The 15,125-nt window shown below is 41.9% G+C and overlaps 1 protein-coding gene across 3 annotated transcripts in view; it reads left to right on the forward strand.

Annotated features, from left to right (window-relative positions):
- shroom4 (shroom family member 4) overlaps positions 1-15,125 on the forward strand; it is a 125,495-nt gene that overhangs the window by 51,239 nt on the left and 59,131 nt on the right. Inside the window, exon 1 of one of the 3 annotated variants that reach the window (XM_078211510.1) lies at positions 8,431-8,930. The exons of the other annotated variants lie outside the window; for them this stretch is intronic. The gene's annotated coding sequence lies outside the window, so the exon portion shown is untranslated. Of the gene's footprint in view, positions 1-8,430; positions 8,931-15,125 lie in introns of those variants that run through there. 3 annotated transcript variants of the gene reach the window in all.

Raw genomic sequence — 15,125 nt, forward strand, 5'->3', positions numbered from 1 at the left:
CTGCCTCTGAAAAGCTTCTCTTCAAAAACGTGGCTGTCCCTCTTCTGCACACTCCCTCCTCAGCTCTGCAGCTGCTTCACTTCCTGGCGCCTTTTTTTTCCTCCCGCCCCCAGAGCAATCCCATTGGCCCAGCCCACATCACTCAACCAACAGCATCCTGTTCACAGCACCCCCCGGAAAACAGGACACTGAAACCCACAAGGGACAAAGAACACTGGTAACCGTCTTCCCCACAAATTTTCCTCAGTCCCTTACACCTATGCTTACACAGAGTTATCCCCTAAAGAGTTGGTGATGCATCTCCATCCAACAAGTCAGGAGATCAGCAGTTGAATTTAAGCTGTCTTTATAATACATGAAGACCTGTGTTAATGGCTCTATGACTCCCACTGTGTTGATATTGTGCAGCTGGCTGCAACTGAAATCTAAACTCGTTGGAATTTGCCAAGTTTATATTTCAGTTAAAGCTGACTTTGTGGGATCTATATGTGCCAGAGGCAGTACCATTAACATGGATGCTGTGGAATATAAAAGCAGCTAAAGAGGTTGACTCTCTAGCTTTTCAGGTCTGCTCGGTTAAATGTAAAGTAGTAAAGTTTATTTATTAGTCACAAGTAAGGCTTACATCAACACTGCAATGAAGCTACTGTGAAATTCCCCCAGTTGCCACAGTCCGGCGCATGTTCGAGTCAATGCACCTAACCAGCACGTCTTTCAGAATGTGGGAGGAAACCAGAGCGCCCGGAGGAAACCCACACAGACATGGGAAGAACGTGCAAACTCCACACAGACAGTGACCCAAGCCGGGGATCGAACCCGGGTCCCTGGTGCTGTGAAGCAGCAATGCAAGCCACTGTGCCCCCCAGGCTGTTGTGATCTCTGTGTTAAACAAAACATTCAGTGCTAATTTGTACTGTGAACTTTCACCCATTGGTAACTGGATGTAAGACAGTTTCAATTTAATTTCAGTTAATATTCTTGGAGATGCAGAGAGGGCAGATTTTCATTCCATTAGTCTAGACGTGATTTGATCCCAGGTTCTAGGGGTGAAGGATCATTATTCAACTGGGCTGTGTCATGCAACTCTCTGGCTATTTGATGGATCACTTTCAGATAGGGGGTTGGACTGGTCTGCTTTTCCAACTAAAACAACGAAGGGTATGTTCAGCATAAACAAGTCTCGGAAATTGCGCAAGTCCTTTCTTCTCGGCATGTATGTCTGCCGTTAGACCATTGGAATTTGGATTCAGTTTAATAGTTAGCAAAATAGATTCTGAGTTGCAGCAAGCAGCTGTGTCTCTAAACTACTGAGCCTTTGTACTGAGGAAAACCCCTGGTTGGACAGAGTTCAAGAATGTATTTTCCATGTTCTTTGTTCAAATTCTGGTTGAGTTTTATATTTAATTTGATTCAATACTCTTGAGAGAGAAAGGAAACTGAATTCTCTCTCTTGTTTCTTCCTGGGGCTCTGTTCAGGGTTAGCAGAGAGGCACCATACATACGTTGGTTATAATGGGTTTGCTCAAATGTTTCTGTTTGGGTTCAACTGGCTCTGATCTGTACCTCACCACTGATACAATTTGATCATTCTATTGGTGCTTACCATCACTAGTGATGATAATAAAAATGTTGAATTGTCACTGCTTCCAGCACATGAACCTTTTGAAGCCAGGGGGTGTTTGAAATGTTTCAGTAATGCTTTACACAAACCTTTAGGAAACTGGAGGCAAGATGGGAGGGGTGGTTTAGAAGGGACTCTGGATAATCACTCATGATCAAGCTGACTATCCCCAGTTTCTCTAGTCGTTTCTTTTAACTCGAATCTTTGACTCCAGGGTCAACCTCACTGCTCTTCTGTACTCTGCCCCCAGCCACACTCAGTGTGTGGTCTAACAAGGATGTACTGTTTTAGCATGTTGTATTTTGCTTTGTACCATACTGATTTGAAACGAATTCAGCATTTAATTTACCTTGTTTGTTGCAGTTACGTTGTTATAAATCTTTACTACCCCCAAGTTCATCTGAGAGTTAATTTTACCTATTTTTGCCACAAAATATACCCATGCTGTAATTTCTTCCTTCCATTTCTTTCTGACTCCCTCGCTCATTATTGAGTCTTCAAAGGAAGCCATTCGGTCCATCTAGTCTGTGACATCACTCCTTGGAGAGATCCAGTCAGTCCCATCCCCCTGGAGCCCTGCAAATTTATTTCCCTCAAGTTCCAGTCCAGTTTCCTTTTTGAAATCATTGATCATCTCTGCTTTCAGCACACCCTCCAGCATCAAGTTCTCACTTGCTGAATAATAAGTTTCTTCCTCCATCTTCTGTTCCCCACATCTTGTGGCCAGAATCTTAAATCTCTGTCCCCCAGATGCTTGTACCATCAGCATTTCTTTGTCGACCTTATCCAAACCTGTCATAATCTAGTTGGGAGCCGAAACCAAGCATTATAAAGATTCAACGTAATTTCCCTATGATGCAGTTCTCTTGTCAGCTGCTGACATTCCTCATGAATTGGCTAATAAAGCATCATAGCTGATCCCAATTCTCCCTTGCCTAAAATTTATATTTGCACTCTTTCCAGCAGTGGGTCACTAAATAAAAATGAAGAGTTGGGTTCCTGGCTGATTTTCTTTTTCCTCTCTTTATCTCCATGGTCACTCGGGTCAATGATAGTGCTCCAGTTGTTGCCACAGCTGAGAACAGCTAACAGATCAAGGGTCAAACTATGGACTTTGTGGTGAGCACCACAATTTATTTGTATTTTAGATTTGCAATACTTTATGAAATAGATTGTACCTCTAATATCTTATTAATATTGTTCATACAAAGTCCATTCTTTGAACGTGTCGTTGTCTCCCAAATCCATTCCCATCTTTCCTGGAACTTCATGTTTGAATCCTTCCAATCAGGATTCCGCCCCTGCCACTATCATGAGAGAGTTCTTATCAAAGTCACAAATACATCCTTTGAGTCTGTGACAATGGTAAACTTTCCCTCCATGTTCTTCTTGACCTTTCTGCAGTGTTTGACATGGCTGACCACATCTTCTTCTTCCAACACCTCTCCACTGTTGTCCAGCTGGCTGGGACAGCTCTCACCTAATTCCAGTTGTACTTATCTCATTGTAGCCCGAACACCACTTGCAATCGCTTCTCTTCCTGCTCCCATTACCCCTGGTGTTCCCCAAGTCTCTGTCCTTTACACATTCCTGTTTCTCATCTACATTTTGCCTTTTGCCAACATCATCCAAAAGCACAGGAGCAGTTTTCAAGTGCACTGGTGACACCCAGCTCTATCTCACCATCATATTTCTCGAGTACTCTTCTGCTAACTTATCAGACAACTTATCTGATATCTAGTATTAAATGAACAAAAATTTCCTCCATTAACTATAGGCAGACTGAAGACATTGCTTTTGATCCCTGTTTCAAGCCCTGTCTCTAGATACTGATTACATCCCTCTTTCTGGTGACAGTCTTAGATTAAAAACATAGAAAATAAGGACAGAAATAGGCCATTTGGCCCTTTGAGCCTGCTCCGCCATTCAACATGATCATGGTTGATCCTCTATCTCAACACGATATTCCAACATTCTCCCCATATCCTTACAGCCTACAAAACTATCTGTTTTGCTCCTTAAATATATTCAGATTTGGTCTTCACAGCCTTTGTAGTAGAGAATTCCATTGGTTCACTACCCCCTGAGTGAAAAAGGTTCCCCTCCATCGCAGTCCCAAATGGTCTACCCATTATCCTGAGACTGTGATTCCTTGTTCTAGACCCTTCAGCCAGAGGAAGCAACATCCTTGCATTCAGTCTGTACAGCACTGTCAGAATTTTATATGGTTCAATTAGATCCCCCCCCCCCCCCCCCCCCCCCGCCCGCCTCCTCATTCTTCTAAATTCCAATGAATACAGGCCCAGTCAACCCAATCTCTCCTCGTAACACAATCCTGCCATCCCAAGAATCAGTCCAGTGAACCTTTGCTGCACTCCTTCTCTGGCAAGTATATCCTTTCTTTGATGCGGAGAGCAAAACTTCACACAATACTCAAGTGTGGTCTCACCAAGGCCCTGCGCTGTTGCAGTAAGACATCCTTGCTCCTGTACTCGAGTCCTCTTGAAATGAAGGTCAACATACCATTTGCCTTCCCAACTGCTTTCGGTACCTGCTTTCAATGATTGCTGTACTAGGACACCCAAGTGTCTTTGTATGTCAACTTTTCCCAATCTATCACTATTTAAATAATACTTTGCCATTCTGCTCCACCATCTGAAGTGGGAAGCTTCACATTCATCCACATTATACTGCATCTGCCATGTATTTGCTCAAGCTCCTTGAAGTCCCTGCGTATCCTCCTCATCACTCGCCTTCCCACCAAGTTTTGTGTCATCAGCAAACTTGGAAATATTACTCTTGGTTCCTTCATCCAAATTATTGATGTATGTTGTGGATAGCTTAGGTCCAAGCACTCAACCCTGCACGACCCCACTAGTCACCACCTGACATTTCGAATAAGAGCCATTTATTCCTGCTCTCTGTCTGCTAACCAATTCTCAATCCATGCCAATAAATTATCCCCAATCCCATGCACTTTAATTTTGCACACTAACCTCTTTATCAAAAGCTTTCTGAAAATTTATCTACACCACATTCACTGGTTCATCTTTATTTATTCTCCCAATTATGTCCTCAAAAAACTCCAATGTGTTTGTCAAACATAATTTCCCATTCATAAATCCATGTTGATTTTTGTCTAATCCTGTTTATATTAAGTGTCCTGTTTTCATATCCTTTATAATAGACCGTACCACTAATATTAGGCTAACAGGTCTATAATTCCCTGTTTTATGTCTCCCTCCTTTTTTAAATAATTGGGTTAGCTTTGCGACCCTCCAGTCTGCCAGGACCATTTTGGAAGATGACGACCAATACATCCACTATTTCAATGGCCACCTCCTTTGGCACACTGGAATGTAGATTATCAGGCCCTGGAGGGGATTTATCTATTTCAGTTCCATTAATTTCTCCAGCACTATTTATCTAGTGATAATTTCCTTCAATCCTTTCTTCTCACTAGAACCTTAATTTCTTTTTATTAATTCCAAATAACTTGGGAGTTATTTGTGTCTTCCTCCATGAAAACAGAATTAAACTGTTCAATTGCTCTGCCATTTCCTTATTCTCAGTTTTAAATTCTGCTGTTTCAGACTATAAGGGACCCACATTTGTCTTCACTAATCTTTTTCTTTTTATATACTTATAGAAGCTTTTACAGTCCGTTTTTATGTTACTTGCAAGTTTACTCTCATACACTCTTTCCCCCCTTTTAATCAGTCTCTTTGTCCTCCTTTGCAGAATACTGAACTTTTCCCAATCCTCAGGTTTGCTATTGTTTCTAGCAACTTTATAGGGTTCACCTTTGGAGCGGTGCTCCAAAGGTTCGTGATTCCAAATAAACCTGTTGGACTTTAACCTGGTGTTATGGGGCTTCATATTTGCAATGGAGATGAGTTTCCGATCTGACTCACACCATCACCTGAGGCTGCCTATTTCCACCACTACAACTTTACCCTTGTCTCAGTTCATCTAGTACTGAAGCACTCATTCATGCCTTTGTTAGCTCTAGACGCAACTATTCTAATGTACTCCTGGCTGGTCTCCCACATTTTACCCTCCGTAAACTCTGCTGCACACATCTCAATTTCTGGGGCGGCACGGTAGCGCAGTGGTTAGCACTGCTGCTTTACAGCTCCAGGGACCTGGGTTCGATTCCCGGCTTGGGTCACTGTGTGGAGTTTGCACATTCTCCTTGTGTCTGCGTGGGTTTCCTCCCACAGTCCAAAGATGTGCGGGTTAGGTTGATTGGCCATGCTAAAATTGCCCTTAGCGTAGGTTAGAGGGATTAGTGGGTAAATATGTAGGGATATGGGGGTAGGGCCTGGTCAGTGCAGACTCGATGGGCCGAATGGCCTCTTTCTGTGCTGTAGGATTTCTATGATTTCTATGAATTTGCACCAAGCCCTGTTCACCTCTCACCTCTGTGACTACTGACCTACATTGATTGACTCCCAGTCAAACAGCACCTTGACTTTATGATTCTCTTTTTTTAAAAATCCCTCTGTAGCCTCGAACCCACAACCCCGTGAGCCATCTGAGCTCCTCTAAATCTGACCTTTAGAGCATTCCTGATTCCAAACACTGCACCATTGGTGGCTGCACTTCAGCTGTTTAGTCCCTAAGCTCTGAAATAACCTTCCTAAGCCTTGCCCATGTCTATACTTCACTCCTTTAAGGCACCTCTTTAAAACATACCTTTTTGACCAAGCCTTTGGTTGCCCGGCCTGATATCACCTTGTATGGCGCGGTCTTATAATTTGCATTAAAATGCTTCTGTAAAGCCAGGCTTGAGACATTTTATTTCAGTAAAAGTGCTCTCTAAATATAAATTGTTATTAAAGTGAGAGAAGTGCATTTTGTGGCGCTCCTGCCTCTCAGCAGGCAGGTCCAGGGTTTGAGCCTTACTCTAGGAGCTGTTGGTCATAAAAGAACTTAGTAACTGATACAGGCATGTATCAGTGCAGGTCCCCAGCCTGGATAAATGGAGAGGGTTGACATCAGAAAGGGCATCAGACTGTAGAACAACTTGCCATATCCAAAAGGAAATGATCATTGACATGAAGGGTGATCACACAGCATTGTGGCTAGCCCATGTAACGTGGAAAAAGAGGAAGCAAGCCAGCAGTAAATATAAGTTGTTGTATTTCTTCACATCCAATATGTCCAAATGTTGTCTTGCATGGTGGCTTATTTTCTGCCACACTAGTTGCAGCTGGGTTTGAATATTCCTGCCAGAGCATTTTTAGAGTTGACAGGGTTTGAAAACAAAACAAAATGGGCCACAGGATTGGAACAATGAAGTGAAGAATGACGCTTGAGGTATCTTTCTTCAGGAACTGACAACTGTATGATGTGGGTTAAGTTGTAATGTCCTGCTGCATTCCTCACCTTTAAAAGGTGTTTCCAATTATCCACACACCCATGGTGGAGGCCTCTTCATTAGCAAGCTTGACAAGTTGCCACTGTGCGTCGGTGGAGGGTGAATGTTTAAGGTGGTGGATGGGATGTCAAATAAGTGGGTTGCTTTGTCCTGGATGGTGTTGAGCTTGTGTTGTTGGTGCTGCGCTCATTCAGGCAAGAGAAGAGTATTACAGCACACTCCTGACCTGTGCCTTGTAGATGGTGAACAGACTTTGAGTAGTTCACTTACTGTACTATTCCCAGCTTCTGACTTTCTCTTAGCCAAATGTGACTGGTCCAGTTCAGTTTCTGGCCAATAGTAACCTCCAGGATTTTGGGAATGGGAATTTATTTGATTTGATTTATTATTGTGACATGTATTAGTATACAGTGAAAAGTATTGTTTCTTGTGCATTATACAGACAAAGCATACTGTTCATTGAAAAGGAAAGGATGTAGAATGTAGTGTTACAATCATAGTGCAGAATGTAGTGTTACAATCATAGCTAGGATGTAGAGAAAGATCAACTTAATGCGATGTAGGTCCATTCAAAAGTCTGATGGCAGCAGGAAAGGAGCCATTCTTAAGTCGGTTGGTACATGACCTCAAGACTTTTGTACCTTTTTCTCGATTGAAGAAGGTGAAAGATAGTTTGTCCGGGGTGTTTGGGGTCCTTGATTATACTGGCTGCTTTTCCGAGGCAGCGGGAAGTGTAGACAGTATCAATGGATGGAAGGCTGGTTTGAGTGATGGACTGGGCTTTGTTCACGACCCTTTGTCGTTTCTTGCAGTCTTGGACAGAGCAGGAGCCATACCAAGGTGTAATACAGCCAGAAAGAATGCGTTCTATGGCGCATCTGTAAAAGTTGGTGAGAGTCATAATGGAATGCCAAATTTCTTTAGCTTTCTGAGAAAGTAGAGGCGTTGTTGGGCTTTCAAATTTAATGATGGCAATGCTGCTGAATTTTGAGGGCAGATGATTTGATTTTCTCTTGTTGGAATTGGTCACAGCTGGTGCAAATGTTACTTGCCACTTCACAGCGCAAGTTGAGTAATCAATCAGCAAGAGTAGGAGAGATTGCAGAGCTAGACTGGAGGCAAACATTGTTTTTGAATATTTTGGCTTTTTTTTAATGTTCATTTCTCCAGATCCAGGTTTAGCACTATTGGCCTGGGGCCACAACCTAATGGAACTCGAGCTTCAGTTCCTTATGGCTGCGATGACAGCAGTTCTCTTCATTTCTTGCATTTTTCTGGGCGACAGGAAGGGTTTGCGTTTACAAAATTTTTCACGCTGTTTTTTTTAAACATCTTTTCCGGGCATTGTTTCCTTGCCGTTTCTATCTCAGTTCCTGTATTGTAATTGTTTTTTTTTAAAAAAGGGGCTGTAAAACAATCATTATCTGATTTGGAACGGAGTGTGATGAAAGGGTGAAATGAACTCGATTTAAAATGGAGCGAGGGAAACTCTTTTGTTGTATTCACAATGATTGGCTATAACAAGCTTGCAAAAAAAAATGATTGTTCTGTAAGTTTTCCGTTTACTGCCCTATGTTGTCCAAATCAAAAGTCCAGAGTCGCATAGTCTGATTGTTCCTGCAGTATTTTGCTGTTTTAATATTTCTGCTCATGGTCAGCGGCTGATCAGCTCTCCTCTATTTCGTGCTGTTGAGTCATATGTCGCTTGTTGGAAATCTCACCAGTCGAATATAGTAGCCATGAGGGCACCGATTTTCATGAAACTGCTGTGCAAGAAATAACGACATGCAGGGTTTGACAGAATGTGCGAGTGAGTTACAGGACAGGCATTGAAAAGCAGCCTCCAGCATCGAGGAGCAGGCTGGACTCTGGTGGAAATCTGCTGCAGGACCACTGAAAGCAGGGCAAGGGCAGAGAATTCTCGTGGTGAGTGTTAAATGCAAGAGCAGGCAGTGACATAAAGCACCATTTGAGTTGTCATTTGAAAGTTAGTTGCTCAGATTTATTTTTGAAATGAATGTTTTAAATATGTTTGTTTAAAAATTCTAGCCCATTACTTTTCATGCAAATGAGAAGCTGTTGAAGCAGCATTTATGACATTATTTATCTGAAGTAATTTGAGTTGAACCAAATGTTATCATTAGGATGTCAGTAAAATGGTGGACATTTTTTGAACTATTTCCTGAATTGTGGAAAACATCTAGTAATACAGTTAGTTAATCTGTACTATTAAATTTGTGCTGTATCTTGAGGGGGGTACTTTTTTTTTGACCACACAGTAATAGAGTGAAATACCTGTGGTTACAAGCATATCACTGGTGGCGTTAATGTCAGGATCAATTTTAAACAATAAGTTAAGTGTATCACACAAGAAAGCTGCACAACATTAAATTCTATTGTCTTGAGTGTGGTTACTCTTTTTCTGTTTTAGTATATTGGCTTTTGCATTTATGTGGTATCCTATTGCATCTTACAGAAATGTATCAAGCACATCTTGTACAGTGAATTACTTTCAAATGCATTGACTGATGTGGGCAAATGGGGCAGGCAAATAAGCAGAGTTAGAGCCGTCAAAAATCACAGGGAAACGTGAAGAGTAGCAATAATATTAAGGGTATAAAAGATTATAAGCACCAGACTTAAAGGCAGTCAGGACAGGTCCCTGAGAGCACAATGTTCAGCTCATTCATCCTGCAAAACATGTTTTGGTGCATTTTAATTTTTTCATTAATGATTGCAGTTTGCAGTAATCATACTTTCAGTTCAAAGCACAGTAATTTTTGGCCTGTTCTGCTCTTTGGATCTTTTCACAAGAGCCAAAAGAACCGTATAGCCAGAAATTACTGTTGGCGATAATAGGTGATGCATTCGATTAAAATAACATTTTCTCTCATTATAATGGAATATGGTAACTCATTTTGTTCAACTAAGTTAGCCTTTGTATTAAAGAAAAGCAAAAACTAGCATTGGAACAAGTTGACCATGAACCTGCTGGATAATCATAAAACCCCAAATTGTTCACTAATGTCCTTTTAGAGTAGAAAACTTACTATTCTTATCTGGTTTGGATGATACATGACCCCAGACTCTCAACAGTGTGGCTGATGCTTAACTAAACTCCAAAGTAACCTAGAAAGCCAGTAAATTGTATTCAGCTGCTCAGGCATCCACCACCACTTTCTCAGGGCAATTTAGCACGGCAGTAAATCCTTGTCTAGTCACTGATGCTAACATCCCAAGAATGAAGAAAAGTAAACCAGCAAGTGTCTGATAACCATGTTAAACTTTTATCCATGTTTTACTTTCAGGAGCAGCTTTTCACATTATTAAGAAATATTTAAAATAAACAGTATTTTTTTCTTTTTATTAATTCATGGAAAGAAAGATGTGTGGGTTAGACTGGTTGGCCGTGCTAAATTGCCCTAAGTGTCAGAGGGATGCAGGGTAGGTACATGGGGTTACAGAGATAGAGCCTGAGTGGGATTGTTGTCGGTGCACACTAGATGGGCTGAAAGGCCTCCTTCTGCAATGTATGGATTCTATGATTAAGCATCACTTGCAAGGCCAGCGTTTATGGCTCATCCCTAATTTCCCTTGGGAAACTGGTGATGAGCTGCCTTCTTGAACCACTGCAGTCTGTGTGGTGTAGGTACACACGCAGTGCTGTTAGGAAAAGAGTTCCAGGATTTTAATGGGACAATGAAGGAACAGTGATATAGTTCGAAGACAGGATTGTGTGTGGCTTGGAGGGGAACTTTTAGATGATGGTGTTCCCAAGTCTCAGTGCACCTGTCTGTCTAAGCAATAGAGGTCGCAGGCTTGAAACATGCTGTTGAAAGCTTGACAAGTTGCTGAAATGCATCTTGTAAATGGTACACATTGCTGCCACTATGCATTGGTGGAGAGTATGAAGGTTTGAGGTGCTGATCAAATAGCCTGCTTTGTCTGGGATGGTGTAGAGCTTCTTCTTGAGTGTTGTTGGTACTGCACACATCCAGGCAAGTGGAGTGCATTCCATTGGGATGCTGGCTTATGCCAAATAGATGGTGGACAGGCCTTTGGAATCATGAGGTGAGTTACTCTCTGCAGAATCCCCGGCCTCTGAACTGCTCTTGTAGTCACAGTATTTATGGCTAGTGTGGATAAGTTACTGATCAATGGCAACCCCCCAGGGGTAATCCTCTAGAAGAATTAGGAAAAAGAATAGTTTGATGTTTGGCTATCCCTTTCCATCAGAAATCTGTTCTCAGATTTTGATTCCATGATATTAACTTGCTGTCATTGCTTCAGAAGTTTCATAAAAATAAATGTGATTTAGTTAAAATAGTTAACTAAGAATGGCCTCAATTCTTGTGATCCCATATTATCTATATTTTAACTGTCATTGGAAAGAAATGGGGAGTGACATGATAATGATCCTTGTCTGTCGTGTTAATGTAGATTGCACTGCAGGTTGGGATATAGCTGGTGTACTGAAATATTTAAGTTTGCAGAGTAATGTACCTGTGGCTAGATTTACTAAAATTGTGTTGAAATCCTTCCAGCTAAATTTACATTCAGTATCTTAGTATCATAATCCTTCTAGGCAAAAGTTTGAAGTGTAGAATTTCATTAAGAACATAAGAACATAAGAAATAGGAGCAGGAGTAGGCCATCTAGCCCCTCGAGCCTGCCCCGCCATTCAATAAGATCATGGCTGATCTGAAGTGGATCAGTTCCACTTACCCACCTGATCCCTATAACCCCTAATTCCCTTACCGATCAGGAATCCATCTATCCGTGATTTAAACATATTCAACGAGGTACCCTCCACCACTTCAGTGGGCAGAGAATTCCAGAGATTCACCACCCTCTGAGAGAAGAAGTTCCTCCTCAACTCTGTCCTAAACTGACCCCCCTTTATTTTGAGGCTGTGCCCTCTAGTTCCAGCTTCCTTTCTAAGCGGAAAGAATCTCTCCACCTCTACCCTATCCAGCCCCTTCATTATCTTATAGGTCTCTATAAGATCCCCCCTCAGCCTTCTAAATTCCAACGAGTACAAATCCAATCTGCTTAGTCTCTCCTCATAATCAACACCCCTCATCTCTGGTATCAACCTGGTGAACCTTCTCTGCACTCCCTCCAAGGCCAATATATCCTTCTGCAAATAAGGGGACCAATACTGCACACAGTATTCCAGCTGTGGCCTCACCAATGCCCTGTACAGATGCAGCAAGACATCTCTGCTTTTATATTCTATCCCCCTTGCGATATAGGCCAACATCCCATTTGCCTTCTTGATCACCTGTTGCACCTGCAGACTGGGTTTTTGCGTCTCATGCACAAGGACCCCCAGGTCCCTTTGCACAGTAGCATGTTGTAATTTTTTTCCATTTCGATAATCCAATTTGCTATTATTTCCTCCAAAGAGAATAACCTCGCATTTGTCAACGTTATACTCCATCTGCCAGATCCTCGCCCACTCACTCAGCCTGTCCAAATTTCTCTGCAGACCTTCTACGCCCTCCACACGATTCACTTTTCCACTTATCTTTGTGTCGTCTGCAAACTTTGTTACCCTACACTCAGTCCCCTCCTCCAGATCGTCTATATAAATGGTGAATATTTGAGGCCCCAGTACCGATCCCTCCGGCACGCCACTAGTTACCATCTGCCAACCAGAAAAGCACCCATTTATTCTGACTCTCTGCTTCCTGTCGGATAGCCAATCCCCAATCCACGCTAACACCCTACCCCCAACTCCGTGTGACCCAATCTTCTTCAGCAACCTTTTGTGAGGCACCTTATCAAACACCTTTTGGAAATCCAAAAACACCGCAAACACCGGTTCCCCTCTGTCAACCGCACTAGTCACATCTTCATAAAAATCCAACAAGTTCATCAAGCACGACTTTCCCCTCCATGAATCCATGCTGCGTCTGCTTAATCGAACCATTCTTATCCAGATGGCCTGCTATTTCTTCTTTAATGATGGATTCCAGCATTTTCCCAACTACAGACGTTAAGCTAACCAGCCTGTAGTTACCTGCCTTTTGTCTATTTCCTTTTTTAAACAGCGGCGTAACATTAGCCGTTTTCCAATCCGCCGGCACTACCCCAGAATCCAACGAATTTTGATAAATAACCACTAATGCATCCGCTATTCGGCTCCAAGTTCCAGGAATCTGAACCAAAGTGTCAAAAGTGAAATTTCTGGAGCTGCTATTTGCAGCCTTTCCAACCAAGCCCACCTCAGAAACCTCATGCTTTCAGTACTTGCCTCTTCCTGTGGTAAGTTCTAAATCCACCAGTGCCACAAGCTGCTCTTTTGTGTCTTTTAGATTCATGTTACTACTGAATTTCAACCTCAGTTTCTGGATGAGGAACTGGAGTCCCACACTAGTATTCTGGGTTTAAACAAAGCATTCACAAAAGCATAAAGACCGATTTGGCCCTAGTGGACTGGGCAAGTAGAATGAAAGGTAGGACATTTGATGAACAGTGGCATATTTAAGGAGCTATTCAAGTCCTCCCAATTAAAATATATCGCAAAGCAGATTGGGGAATGACTTCCATGGCTAAGCAAGGAAATTAAGGATAACAATGTGATTTGATTTAATTTATTATTGTCAAATTATTAGTATACAGTGAAGAGTAATGTTTCTTGCACACTATACAGACAAAGCATGCCATACATAACAAAGGAAAGGAGAGGGTGCAGAACGTAGTGTTACAGTCATGACTAGGGTGTAGAGAAAGATCAACTAAATTCGAGGTGGGTCCATTCAAAAGTCTGATGGCAGAAGGGAAGAAGCTGTTCTTGAGTCGGTTGGTACGTTATCTCAGACTTTTGTAACTTTTTCCTGAAGGAAGAAGGTGGAAAAGAGTATGTCCGGGATGCATGGGGTCCTAGATTATGCTGGCTGCTTTTCTGAGGCAGCAGGAAGTGTAGACCGAGTCAATGGATGGGAGGCTGGTTTGAGTGATGGATTGGTCTTCGTTCACAACCCTTTGCAATTTCTTGCAGTCTGGACAAATCTAAGGCATATCGTATTGCAAAGGCCAGTGGCACACTGGAAGTTTGGGAAGCTTTTAAAGATCAATAGAGGGTCTCTAAAAAAGAAATAAAAAGGCAAAGGTAAATTATGAAAGAAAATTAGCACAAAATATATAAACGGACAGCAAAAGGTCCCATAAGTATATAAAGAGGAAGGGAGTAGCTGAAGTGAATGTTGGTCCTTTGGAAGATGAGGCTGGGGAGTTAGTAGTGGGGAACGCAGACCTGGTTGAGACACTAAATCAATATTTTGCCTCAGTTTTCACAAAGGAAGACCGGGATACCATCCCAATACTAACGGAAAATGCAAAGGTAATCGAAAAGGAGAACTTAAAACTATCATCACTAGGGGGAAAAGTACTGAGAAAAACTATTGGGTTTCAAGGCAGGCAAGTCCCCAGGGCTTGATGGCCTATATTCTCGGGTCCTAACAGAAATAGTGTTGGAGATAGTGGATCCATTGGTTACAATATTCCAAAATTCCCTGCATGTGGGATTGGTTCCTATTGATTGAAAAAAAGCTAATAATAATGCCTTTATTCAAAAAGGGAGGGAGGCAAATGGAGGAAACTATAGGCCAATTAGTTTAACAATTGACATTGGGAAATTGTTAGAATCTGTCATTCAGGAAGTAATAACAAGACATTTAGAAAGTCAGAATACAATCCATCAGAGTCAGCATGGTTTTATGAAGGGTAAATGACATTTGACTAATTTTCTTTCATTATTCAAAAATGCAACAAGCAAGGTGAATGATAAGGATCCTGTAGATGTAGTATATCCAGACTTCCAGAAGGCATTTGATAAGATGCCACACAAAAGGTTAAGACACAAGGTTAGTTCGCATGGGATTAGGGATAATTTATTAGCTTGGATTGAGGATTGTGTTGACAGAGAGTTGGGATAAATGGGTCTTTTTCTGGTTGGCAAGATATAACGAGTGGGGTGTAACAAGGTTTGGTCCTTGGGCCCCAACTAATTACAATCTATATAAAGGAGTTGGATGCAGGAATAGTAGGTACTATGGCCAAATTTGCAGATGACACTAAAATAGGTGGGATAGTAAATTGTGATAGTGAAATAAG

The sequence above is a fragment of the Mustelus asterias genome, chromosome 4 (genome assembly GCF_964213995.1).
Source record: "Mustelus asterias chromosome 4, sMusAst1.hap1.1, whole genome shotgun sequence".
NCBI lineage: Eukaryota > Metazoa > Chordata > Chondrichthyes > Carcharhiniformes > Triakidae > Mustelus > Mustelus asterias.